Genomic DNA, 14485 nt, shown 5'->3' on the forward strand with positions numbered 1-14485 from the left:
AAGAAGCAGGTGTTATGCCCCTAATCTTTGGGGGTCCTTTGTATGGAGAACTTTTTCCACTGACATACGTAGTACCTTTCATTTTATTTCCTGTGGCCCCAGATGTGAACCTTTGGTGCTGATAGTGAACCAGGCTCCTAAACAGCCTCAGCACTATTCTCCAGCCCTGTGCTCCTTTTCCTCCACCTCCTCCTGCCTGAAAACACACCTCACCTGCCCAACACTCCTTCCTGTGCTGACAGCCAGTACTTTCCTGGAGTCCTTAATCTACCTGTAGGTCACAAGCCTCACACTTCACTTTGATGTTCTGGTTGCATGTGCATGCTGTTTATTTTTGCATAGCATAATGGAAAATATTCGACCACTAGTGGATCCAGCAATAGCTGCAGAGAAAGAGTCTGCTGTAGGAATCGTACTAAGTGCACTTCAGAGGACAGTGAAGGCAAATGAGATGGGAATGATCTTTCCACCTTGCCTGCCATCTTATGGAGATATATGTGAGACACTAAAGAGAAAGCCCACCAGCCACATGGGACACCTAGATTCTGTCCCCAGATCCTGGCTTCTGGCCCTTATTTGGTCCCCATCTCAGCCAATGTAGACATTTGGGGGAGTGAACCAAAGGATGGTTCTCTCTCTCTCTCTCTCTCTCTCTCTCTGCGTGTGTGTGTGTGTGTGTGTGTGTGTCCCTCTCAAGCAAATTTTTAAAAAATTTTAAATAGAAAGTTTAATGAGAAAACAAAATATAGAGATAGTGGCTTGGGGCTCATATAGTCCACCAGCTAAGGAAGCCAGTCTTTATAAGAGCTAAAATGTCCAAGAGGACTTAGAAGCTTAAGATTCCAATTCAATCTTATGTGCCAAGGCCTTCTTATCCTTCTAGTTCTATGTTAAAGATTTTCTTGTACATTAATTCTTTTAATATCCATGACTAAATTGGGACAACCATGACAATTATAAGAAAATATATTGCTTTGTTATCCAAGTGATACGTAGTTACTATAAAAAAAACTAATAAGAAGATATTTAAGAATGTCTATAATTCCTATACCCAGAGGAAACTAGTTTACTATGTTCATATATGTTTTCTTTTGCACACATAGTTCTTAACAAGATAATAGTAAATATTTTCCCATAATAAGAAATATCATTTTTTCTACAATATGTTGTTGTTGTGTGAAAATCCATCATATACCATGTATCCTGACAGATTTAACCAATTCCTTATTGTAGGAGATTTAAGATGTTTCCAATTTTTAGTTGTTATCAAAATGCTTTGAACAACATTCTAATAGCAAAATCTTTGCACATATCTCTGATTATTCATTTCAAATTGATTCCTACATGTAGAATTCTGGGTCATAGCAAAAGTAAAATTTGAAGACTTGTCTTTTGCATTGCCAAATGGTCTTCCAGAAAAGTGATAGCAATTTGCATGATAGCATGCAAATTTTCTTTATGATAGCCATGCAAATTGCTATCATAAAGAAAGAAGATGATATTAAAAATACTAATTTCCCTATAACAATGCTTGTATTTTTATTTTTATCTTTGACAATTTTTGGAAGAAAATTTAACTTTCAATTATTGAAAATGTTCAATTCTTGTCATTTTCTAGGAAGATTAAATGTATTTTTCATGGATTTACTGGCCTTTTAGGTTTCTTCTCATATAAAATGATATTCATTTCTTTTGTCTGTTTTCTATTAAGTTGTTCATCTTTTTCTTGCTGATTTCTAAGTGCTTTCTTATTAAATCTTCCATATGAGTTATAAACATCTTGGGGTTAACTCTACCATAGGAATCAACAATATTGTCTCCCAGTTTGTCTTTTAATATTATTTAGTATTTGATATATATATATATATATATATTTGCATGATAAATTTTTAGAGAGACAAATTATTCCATCTTTTTCTTTATGTTTTCTGTACTTCCAGGCACACTTAGAGGGACCGTTCAAAATTATTTTTATAATTACTTAATTGTCTTTTAGTATTGTAAATGTTTACATTCACATTTAAATTTACATCAGGTGTGGTTTGAAGCAGAAATCTACCTTTTTAAATGGATGACCTTTATTGGGTAATCCTTTCTTCTGCCCCTCAGTTGAAATGCCATGCAAAATTCTATTATATTTTGAATCTATTACTACTCCATTTCTTTGATGCAACACATGGGGCCTTTCACCTTTACGGGTCATTCCTTCTCTGTGTATCCTGCTGTACCACAGGGAAACCCACTCCCTTTCTACACAAAATGAGGACTAGCCACCTGTTTTTAGATATCCTGGAAAAGTAAAGGGTGACAATACTGATTAACTATAGACATCCACTTAGATCTAGATATTTTTAAATCAAAGAGAGTCATTCCAAAGGAACGCCTTCCCTAAGTAATGGGCTTTAATCCTATAGTTTTTACTCTTAGCCATTCCCAATTGGAAAACATCTCCTGTTAAAACACTTGTCTCTCCCTTTATTAACCCTTCAGTTACAAGGAGAGCCCGTTTCAAAGAAGGTGGGGAGTTGGCCAGAAAAACAATGCTGCATAATCCATGTACATGACGGAGACCTAACCACTGGGACATTTTGCCCAGCTGTTGCTGCTACTTTAACAGGGTGGAGAAAAATCCACATAAGCTATTGGGCAGTGTAAATAGGCCTTTGACCCTGCACCAAAGATCCCTCTCACTCACTGTTGTGAATCTGTTTCTGGTCAACTTAGTTGGCCCCAGTGCTGCTCTAATGAGACTGAGGTCATAGGTTCAATACCAGTGTGGTCTAATTACCAAGAAGTCAACTGTTTCAGAGCCTCACCTTGTACTTCTAAACCATACCAGCAATTTTGCATTTGCCCAGCTTTGGTCACACATGGGAAAACGTGAGAGAGCAAAGATAAATCAGAACAAATCTCCCTCCATACTGGGGGGTACATTCAATGCCCTGCTGTTGGCAGGTCAGTAGCAAGATTTGGGTATAAATAACAACAACACATTTTCATATTGGCACTAGGGCCATCAGTAATTGGCATTTTCTCCATCCCATCCTGTGGAGAGGCTGCCAAACTCCATTCTCAAAGGACTTATTATTCTAATGTAGAAGATAGACAGTGGGGGCAGGGTGGGGAGGGAGATAGCATCTGATGCTTTAACAGTAATGTTTTCAGTTACCATTGATGCCGAGGGGAACTCAATGAAACATTAATGAAGATATAACACTTGTTTTAAATTTCACTATGAAGTAAATAAAAACACGTTCAAAACTATTGGTAGAATAAAAAAAGAAGAAAACATTCAGTTTCACCAACACCACACATGTACAAATAGAAATCCTTTTTTTAGACTTAAGACATTTTCAAAATCATTTTAAAACATCGCACAAAAAGTACTTTACAAAAAAAGGAACAGATTTAGAGAAAATGAAAATCACCTCCCATCTCTAACAAAGCGACTGGATTTTTTCCAGAAACTTCCAGTCCTGACCCATAGAAAACTGTATTTTGAGTTACTCCTCATAAACGCGGAGGTCCTCCAAGGTGCTGACCCACAGACCCAAGAGAGGACCATACGTAGACTCCCTGGAAGTCAGAGATACCCAGTGCTCTTGATGCCATGCACACTTCACACACCAAAGGAGGGGCTAGTAACCTATGCAGCACAATATCATTTGGAAAACATCAAGAGGGAAAAAAGTTCCCCTGCCTCATGTGAAGGCAGCGGAACTGGGCTCCCCTTTGGAACGTACTGTAATTTCTCATGGAAACACTTTGTGAAAAGCCAGTCATATATTGTAGCTCCTAAGTATGAAACCACGGGTCCCTCTAACCACACAAAACAGCTGTGCCCTCAGAGAAAAGGTCATCTGCTGCAGTCGTGTTTCTTTTTACTTTTAAAGAAATGTCAGGCCGTGTTTTATGTGGTCCTTATGACAGGGTGCTGTTTATTGTATCACCAAGCTGCCATAACTTCAGGACGAGGAAACTGCCATTATTTGGAGAGTATATATCTTTCTGACTTGCAGGAAAGATGAAAATTAAGAACGGCCCTTTTTCGGAGTGGGTATAAGTATTCTTTGACAGTCTTCTACAATATTTCAAACATCTTCGTCAGACCCATAAAACCTGATGCTTGACTCCCTTGGTCCAGCTGAGGCTGTGCTGGAGTAAGGACATTATCGTAAATGCAGTGCCAGTGCTGCCCCTTGGCAGACATTCTGATCAAGGATTTCAAACCAGTCTGTTCAGTGCCCCCAAGGACAGTGAGAAATATTGACATTAGGAAATCAGAATGACAACTAATGTTTAGCATGGGCTGGGTCCTATGCTCAGCATGGTACATGCATTATCTCAATTTATCCTCACTTCTACAAGGCACTTCCTAGTAGTATCTCTATGGCACAGGTAAGAACACTGAGATATAAAGAAATCAGGTAACTTGCCCCAAGAGTTCACTGATGGGAAGTTGGGATTCAAACTTAGATGGTATCACTCAGAGTCACACATGGAACCAACATATGTGGATGCTAAGGTGTTTCCAAGGCACCATGGTTCCACATAATAAGAATTGTCTTCATAGTCTTTATGTATTCTATTACTAAATCATATCAGAGAAGACAAGTCCCCTCCCACAGAAATACAACCATGTGACCATTTGCATTTGAAATCAGATCTGTATGGCCTCAACCCTACTCTCTAATCTCAAAATCCTTGATCTGGAGAATTTTCTAGAAGAATTGGGAGTGAGAAACCTTTTTAAAGACATGTGCCAGTTCTTGATTGTCTAGGATCAGAAGTGGGGTGGGGCATATGATGAAGTCACTTGAGACTTCTGTTTGAAATCCCGGTCAAATCATATATCTAGGTGTTTTTAGGGTCTAGGAAACTTAAAATGTTAGGAACGCCAGGCTGTTTCAGAAAATAGTTTGGATCTGGGTCAAGCTTATGAAGACCACATGGTAACTAAAGCCCGTGCAACCCATTAGTGTGAGTAAACCAAGCAGTTACCCAGGGGTGTGCAGTAGTAGGGCCACAGTTCAATCTAGCTCAGGTCTCCTGCCAACTGGAGCTTTGTGGTAGGATGATGAGAAAACCGTGCAGTTCACATTCAGTAGGTGAAGTAGCTGAATGCTTTCTCTTGCTTAAAGAAAAGAAAGACACAAGGGAGGCAAGCAGCCTACACAGTTACTTTTACTCCTCCTCCTTGTCTGGCCCCCCATTCCCCTCCCTTAACCCCTCTCAAGCCACCTGGAGAGAGAGGAAAGCAGAGCCACGTGGTGGGAACATACTGGATAGGTGGGCTGGCTTCTAGCCCTCACTCTGACACTCACTAGCTCTGTAACCTTAGATAAGTCATTTAACCTATGTCTTTCGACCTCAATTTCTTCATTTTTTGGAGCAGATTTGTATTAAATGCCAAGTGCAATGCTCATATTTCACCCGTGACATGAAGGAGTTAGGTCAAATGGACTCTATAGTTCTTGGTAGGTTTGAAATGCAATGAACTCATTCTTATATGATGCCTCTTTCCTTTTCTCGCATTTCCTTCCTTCCACTGTGACCTTCATTCCAGCCCACCTCTAACTTTCTCTCTGACATAGAAGTAGAGAAATAGAGATGAAAAGCAGAAAAATTTATAGGTATTCAGAATCTCTCTCTCTTTCTCCCTCCTTTCCTCTCCCCTCTCCCCCACTTGCTTGCCTGCCTGCCTTTCTTCCTTTTACTCTTCCCTTCTTTCTTCCCTATTTTCTTCTGCCTAACCCATGGTACTTTTCTTTGACTTTTTGAGAAAGCCTTTGTGGAAGCTAGAAAGACCTCTACGTGGGCCTGTGTTCATTCATTTCAGAGACCTCTCTTTATTCATTTCTTCATGCAAGCAAGCATTTTGACCATCTGCAAGCATCAATATTTTGTTAGGCACAGTAATTACAATGACCACCACTGAGAAAGGAAAACACTGGTTCACATTGCTTTGCAAACTGTTGTTGGAGGAACTAAAGAACTTGTGCACCGGGTCAACACTGTTGTATAGTAGACTAATCATCCACCTGTGGCTCCAGGATCCCATATGGGCACCGGTTCAAGTCCCGACTGCTCCACTTCCCATCTAGCTCCCTGCTGATGGCCTGGGAAAGCAGTATGTGACCCAGCTGCTTGGGTCCCTGCATCCACATGCAAGACACAGAAGTTCCTGGCTCCTGGCTTTGGATAAGCTCAGTCCAGCTGTTGTGGCCATTTGGGGAGTGAATCAGCAGACAGAAAACCTCTCTCTCCCTTTCTCTCTCTAGCTGTAACTCTGCATCTCAGAGTGCTAAACCAAGCCATGGACTATCTTTTAAATGACAGCCTCAAGAGGTGCCCTCAGCAATCACACTGAAGGGGAAATTGTCAGATCCACAGAAGACTTGAAAGAACTATTTCAATGGTCTGCAATGGCTGTCAACAAGTGCCAAATCTATGTGTGTCATATGAATTCATCCTCCTTCCTTGAGATTGATCTGAAACATCTAGAGGGCTATCTAGCCCAGCACGCTCCAGCAAAGCTTGCTGAGACCTTAGAAATGTTCATTATCTACCATGTCCAAAATGGAAGCCACAAGCCTTACAGCTGCCTAGCATTTGCGTGTCACTAGTGACCTAGGAACTGGATTTTACATTTTATTCCACTTTAATTATGTGAATTTAAATAGCCACAAGTGACTAGTGGCTATCACATGGGCTAGCAAAGATAGAGAAGACTAGAACTCTCGTAGGAAGGACATAGGACTTCTAGACAGGATAGAGTACATCATGTGAAATGCAAGTTGAGTAATATTGTTTCAGGCACTGAGGCAGTAGGGGCAATGAAATCCTGAATTACAGGATTTTTTAGGGGAAAAACATCAAAAAGAGAAGGAAGGAAAGATCCTATTCTTAGAAAGTTTCAGAAATGGTTGACATGGAGTTGTTTTCCATCTTGTTGGTTTCTAGCTGCTCTAGAAATCTCATTTGATTATCCTAAAGAATGAAATCTACCCCTGGTAGTTTATGCAAGTCATAGAGGCAGTTATAGAAGAACTATCCTTGTTCTATACAGGGAGTCAAGCATTGTGGATCTCTAAAATCAGGATCTAAACAGAAGGAAGTCTCACAGGAACTGGGTTGTTCTGGAATATATTTCTACAATTACATGTAATCAAAAAATAAAAAAGGATGTCTCTTAAATCTGTATAAGCACTTCTCTGCGTTTAGTCAAAATAAGTACTAATGATAACTAAGAAAAGGGTAAAAGAGTCTTTTAAAGGTACATCTAGGACAAGAAGATTAAGGAAGCCTTGTAACTGAGGCAGAGGTTAAATGTTGATCCATCAGGGATGGAAATAAAACTATTCAGCCCCAGTTTATTTATTTCCATTCTATGCTATCTCAAGGCAGTTGATATTCATATTAGAAAAGATAATGTAAACATTATAAGAAAAAAGTCCAAGTTAGTTAACATCACTCTGAGCTCTTTCAGATCTCCAGGTCCAAACAAATTATAGCACCAGGATTTTATGGAAATGATGAAAGCTGAGATACTATAGACACTTTCTGGTAATGATAGAAGATTGAGGACGTTGTTAGGATTCCACATTTTCTTGCCTTTCAATAAAAGTGTAGAAAAAAATTCTATAAAGATCAGTGGATTTAATGATAATGTCTACAACAATTTCAAAGCGAGTTTTTAAAGGGATGGTTGGAGACATATTTTGAAAGGAAAGTAGCATCTACAAAGAGTTGTATGCCAACAAACTTGGAAATCTATCAGAAATGGATAGATTCCTGGACAGATACAACCTACCTAAATTGAACCATGAAGACATAGAAAACCTAAACAGACCCACAAGCAAGTCAAAAATTGAATCAGGAATAAAAGCCCGCCCAACAAAGAAAAGCCCAGGACTGGATGGATTCATTGCTGAATTCTACCAGACATTTAAAGAAGAACTAACTCCAATTCTTCTCAAACTATTCAAAACAATAGAAAGAGGGAATTCTCCTGAATTCTTTTTACGAAGCCAGCATCACCTTAATTCCTAAACGTGAAAAAGATGCAGCATTGAAAGAGAATTACAGACCAATAACTCTGATGAACATAGATGCAAAAATCCTCAATAAAATTCTGGCCAATAGAATTCAATAACACATCAGAAAGATCATCCACCCAGACCAAGTGGGATTTGCCCTGGTATGCAAGGATGGTTCAAAATTCACAAATCAATCAATGTGATACATCACATTAACAAACTGCAGAAGAAAAATTATATAATTATCTCAATAGATGCAGAGAAAGCATTTGATAAAATATAACACCCTTTCATGATGAAAACTCTAAGCAAATTGTCGTCGATCAGGGAAAACATATGATATTTGTCCCTTTGTGACTGGCTTAATTCACTCAGCATGATGTTTTCCAAATTCCTCCATCTTGTTGCAAATGACCGGGTTTCGTTGTTTTTGACTGCTGTATAGTATTCTATAGAGTACATGTCCCATAATTTCTTTATCCAGTCTACTGTTGATGGGCATTTGGGTTGGTTCCAGGACTTACCTCAAACAGCAGAGTTAGAAACATACCAGGGGATTCCAATTCAATCCCATCAAGGTGGCAGGTACCAATGCCATCTCACTAGTCCCAGTGATCAATTTCTATTCACAACTGATTATAATGATAGGACTAAGAGCCAAAGGGAGCACATAAACAAGACTAGTGTCTGCAAATACTTGCTGATAGAATAAAAAAGGGAGAGAATGACCCAACATGAGAAGTGAGATACACAGCAGACCCATAGAATGGCAGATGTCCTAAACAGCACTCTGGCCTCAGAATCAGCCCTTAAGGCACTTGGATCTGGCTGAAGAGCCCATGAGAGTATTTCAGGCATGGAAAGCCAAGACACTCTGGAAAAAAACAAAAAAAAAGACCTAAATGAAAGATCTCCGCAAGTTAGATCCCAGTGGAAAGAACGGGTCATCAAAGAAGGAGGTACCTTTCTCTGAAGGGAGGAAAGAACTTCCACTTTGACCATGGTCTTGTCTAAAAATTATCAGAGTCAGTGAACTCAGGGGGCTTCCATAGCCTTGGCAGCTCATGACAAGAGCCTAGGGTGATTACTGATGCCATAAACAAGAGTGTCAACTTGTTAAGTCAACAACAAGAGTCACTGTGCACTTACTCCTCATGTGGATCTTTGTCCTTAGTGTGCTGTACATTGAGATTTAATGCTATAACTAGTACTCAAACAGTATTTTTCACTTTATGTTTCTGTGTGGGAGCAAACTGTTGCAATCTTTACTTAATGTATGCTAAACTGATCTTCTTTATATAAAGAGAATCGAAAATGAATCTTGATGTGAATGGAAGGGGAGAGGGAGTGGGAAAGGGGAGGGTTGTGGGTGGGAGGGACGTTATGGGGGGGAAGCCATTGTAATCCATAAGCTGTACTTTGGAAATTTATATTCATTAAATAAAAGTTTAAAAAAAAAGAAAAAAAAAGAAAACTCTAAGCAAATTGGGTACAGAAAGAACAATCCTCAACACAATCAAGGCAATTTATGAAAAACCCATGGACAGCATCATATTGAATGGGGGAAAGTTAGAAGCATTTCCGCTGAGATCCAGTACCAGACAGGGATGCCCACTCTCACCACTGCTATTTAATATAGTACTGAAGTTTTAGCCAGAGCCATTAGGAAAGAAAAGAAATTAAAGGGATACAAATTGGGAAGGAAGAAATCAAACTATCCTTGTTTGCAGACAATATGATTATTTATTTAGGGGAACCCAAGAACTCCACTAAGAGACTATTGGAAATCATAGAAGAGTTTGGCAAAGTAGCAGGATATAAAATCAATGCACAATAATCAACAGCCTTTGTATACACAGATAATGCCATGACTGAGAAAGAACTTTTTTTTTTTTTGAGAAAAAACTTCTAAAATCAATCCCATTGACAATAGCTACAAAAAAATAAAATTCCTTGGAATAAATTTAACCAAGAATGTCAAAGATCTCTATGATGAGAATTACAAAACCTTAAAGATAGAAATCGAAGAGGAAACAAAAAATTGAAAAATCTTCCATGTTCATGGATTGGAAGAATCAATATCATCAAAATGTCCATTCTTCCAAAAGCAATTTATAGATTCAATGTTATACCAATCAAAATACTGGAGATATTCTTTTCAGATCTGGAAAAGAATGATCCTAAAATTCATATGGAGGCACAGGAGACCTTGAATAATTAAAAAAAATCTTGTACAACAAAAACAGAGCCAAAGGCATCACAATACCAGATTTCAAGATATATTACAGGGCAGTTAAAATCAAAACAGCATGGTACAAGTACAGAAACAGATGGATAGACCAATGGAACAGAATAGAAACACCAGAAATCAATCCAAACATCTACAGCAAACTTATATTTGATTAAGGAGCTAAAACTAATTCCTGGAGCAAGGACAGTCTATTCAACAAATGGTGCTGGGAAAGCTGGATTTCCTCATGCAGAAGTAAGAAACAAGACTCCTACCTTACGCCTTACACAAAAATCAACTCAACATGGATTAAAGATACAAACCTACAACCCAACACCATCAAGTTATTAGAGAACATTGGAGAAACCCTGCAAGATATAGGCACAGGCAAAGACTTCTTGGAATAGACCCCGGAGGCACAGGCTGTCAAAGCCAAAATTAACAATTGGGATTACATCAAGTTGAGAAGTTTCTGTACTGCAAAAGAAACAGTCAGGAAACTGAAGATGCAACCGACAGAATGGGAAAAAAATATGTGCAAATTATTCAAATGATAAAGGATCAATAACCAGAATCTACAGAGATCAACAAACTCCACAACAACAGAACAAGCAACCCACTTAAGAGATGGGCCAAGGACCTAAATAGATATTTTTTTTTTTTTTGACAGGCAGAGTGGACAGTGAGAGAGAGAGAGACAGAGAGAAAGGTCTTCCTTTTTGCCGATGGTTCACCCTCCAATGGCCGCCGCGGCCGGTGCGCTGTGGCCAGTGCATTGTGCTGATCTGAAGCCAGGAGCAAGCTGCTTTTCCTGGTCTCCCATGGGGTGCAGGGCCCAAGCACTTGGGCCATCCTCCACTGCACTCCGGGGCCACAGCAGAGAGCTGGCCTGGAAGAGGGGCAACCGGGACAGAATCCGGTGCCCCGACCGGGACTAGAACCTGGTGTGCCGGTGCCGCAAGGTGGAGGATTAGCTTATTGAGCCACAGCGCTGGCCTTAAATAGATATTTTTCAAAAGAGTAAATCCAAACAGCCAACAGACACATGAAAAATGTTCAGGATCACTAGCCATCAGGAAAATGCAAATCAAAACCACAATGAGGTTTCACCTCACCCCAGTTAGAATGTTTTACATACAGAAATCAACTAACAACAGATGCTGACAAGGATGTGGGGGAAAAGGCACACTAATCCACTGTTGGTGGGAATGCAAACTGGTAAAGCCACCATGGAAGACAGTTTGGAGATGCCTCAGAAACCTGAATATAGCCCTACCACACAACCCAACCATTCCACTCCTTGGAATTTACCCAAAGGAAATTAAATTGGCAAATAAAAGAGCTATCTGCACCTCAATGTTTATTGCAGCTCAATTCACAATACCCAAGACCTGGAATCAACCTAAATGCCCATCAACAGTAGACTGGATAAAGAAATTATGGGATATGTACTTTATATAATGCTATACAGCAATAAAAAAAATAAAATCCATTCATTTGCAACAAAATGGAGGAATCTGGAAAACATCATGCTGAGTGAAATGAGCCAGTCCCAAAGGGACAAATATCATATGTTCTCCCTGATCAGTGACAACTAACTGAGCACCTAAAAGGAAACCTGTAGAAGTGAAACTGACACTATGAGAAACAATGACTTGATCAACCCTCGTCCTGACTGTTGAGGAACAGCTTACTATTTCATTCTTTTTAGTATTTTTTCTACTTAATACCATTGGTTGAATTCTTTAATTAACACACAATTATTCTTAGGTGTTTAAATTTAACTGAATTGTGATCCCTGTTAAAAATAAGAGTGGGAATAAGAGAGGGAGGAGATGCACAGTTCAGCAAACCCTCACTCGGACTTACCCCTAATGGTAAAGCTAGAAACGTGCCATGGGACTCCAATGCCATCTTACTAGTTAAAGTGATCAGTTTAAGTTCATAATTGATCATAAAGATGGGATTAAGTGTCAAAGGGATCTCAATAATAGGACCAGTGTCTGCTAACAATAATTGATAGAAATAAAAAGGAGAGAACACTCCAACATGGGAAGTAGAATATACAGCAGGCTCATAGAATGACAAATGCTCTAAACAGCACTCTGGCCTCAGAAACAGCCCTTAAGGCATTTGGATCTGGCTAAAAAGCCCATGAGAATTTCTCAGGCATGGAAAGCCAAGATACTGTGGCAAAAAATGACCTAAGTGAAAGATCTCTGTGAGTGATATCTCGGTGGAAAGAAGGGGCCATCAAAGGAGCTACCTTTCTCTGAAGGGAGGACAGAACTTCCACTTTGATTATGGCCTTGTCTAAATAAGGTTGGAGTTTGTTAACAAGAGGCTTCCATAGCCTTGGCAGCTCATGACAAGAGCCTCAGGTGATTACTGACGTCATAAATAAGAGTATCAATTGTTAAATCAACAGCAGGAGTCACTGTGCACTTACTCCCCATGTAGGACCTCTGTCCTTAATGTGTTGTACTGAGAGAATTAATGTACTTTATATTTTGTGTGTCTGTGTGGGTGCAAACTGTTGAAATCATTACTTAGTATATACTAAGTTGATCTTCTGAACATAAAGATAATTTAAACTTAATCTTAATAAAGAATGGTATGGGAGAGGGAGTAGGAGATGGGATGGTTTGAGGGTGGGCGGGTGGTTATGGGGGGGAAAAACCGCTATAATCCAAAAGTTGTACTTCCGAGTTTTATATTTATTAAATAAAAGTTTTCTAAAAAAAATAGAAAGGAAAAGAAAGTAGTATCAACCAAGAATCCAAATGGGTTCACAAAGAATAAATCATGCCAGTTTAACCTCTATTCAACTTTTGACATACAGAATTGCAAGAGACATAACAAACTACAGTTCAGCAAAGCATTTGACAGTGTCTCATTAAATCCTTCTAGACAAGATTTAGAAATTTGAGCTAAACTGTATCACTAGATAGATTAGTAAGCATTTGGATAGCTATCCTCAAAGAGTTGTGATTAATAGATGACTGTCAACCTGAAGGGAGGTTTTTATATGGTGCCATAGAACTATCTGTCCTTGGCCTCCTTTGCTAAACGTTTGCAGTGACTTCAACAAGGACAATGATGTTAAGTTTATTAAATCAGCAGATGACAGGAAACCAGGAGGGATAGATAAGAGATTCCAGGCCCCCAGATCTGCTCAAACAGTTTTATGCAATGGGCCAACTTTTCTAAGTTTGCAATGTAAGGACCTGCCCTAGTCGACACTGAAAAACACCCCTTGAGGTCCTTGAAAGAAAAAGGAAAGTTGGGGAAGACCAAGATTAATTCTTTGAAGATACAGCTGGTAAGTATCTGCTGGGGTCTCCAAAATTCTCCCCATCATTTGTAACAATCCTTGCATCCACCCTTATTCCCTTGCGTTCCTTGAAATATGACTTTAGTCCTGTCCTGTTATCAGACTCTGGTCAACAGGTCAGTTTCTCTCTCAAGCCCTCCTTTTCACAGATGGGAACGACTCCAAGACACTGTGGCCAAACTTGATGGAGATAGCCTTGAGTACTCAGTCACTGAAACCCTCAACAGTGACTTGATTGCCTCTGGCTTATCCCAGACTGAGAAGGGAAACAGAGAAAAGAGGGAGTGATAGCTTGGATGATGCAAACTAGGCTCATCCATTTTCCTGTGTCAGCCTATGGTTCTTCTACTGGTGAGCTTCCTTCCACCCCTGGGCCTATTTCTCTAGCCAAACAGCCTCAAGGTGATGCCTTGCCTTTCCCACACCTCTGGACCATCCTTCCCATCCATCCATCCTGTCTGCATTAGAAGCAATCTCTGTCCAAAACCATACATCTTTCATCTGGAAAAGGAAGATCTGGTTCATTCATTTGCCTTGATAGGGTGTTGCTGTGGATTCATTGAGAGGAGGAGCAGGGTGGGGGTGAGAGACGTGGAGTCACCACACAGACCCCAGGAGTCGGGTGAAAGGGGGCCAGAGGCGAGCAGCCCACAGACATGTTTATTTCAGTTGGTACAGCAGCTTATACAGCCAAGGCAGCCAGTCTGGTCAAAGGGCAGTTTATGTACTAACCAATGACAGCTTGTTGCCAGGCAGGCTCCGTTGCCAGGTGGGTTTCGAAGCCATTCCTGAGTAACTGACGCTTGCTTGCTAGTGGCCATCTTGGCATGGCCTTCTCATTCCACCACAATAGGGAAGGTATAATTGTTTGAATTGTTATTG

The sequence above is a fragment of the Oryctolagus cuniculus genome, chromosome 2, assembly GCF_964237555.1.
Source record: "Oryctolagus cuniculus chromosome 2, mOryCun1.1, whole genome shotgun sequence".
NCBI lineage: Eukaryota > Metazoa > Chordata > Mammalia > Lagomorpha > Leporidae > Oryctolagus > Oryctolagus cuniculus.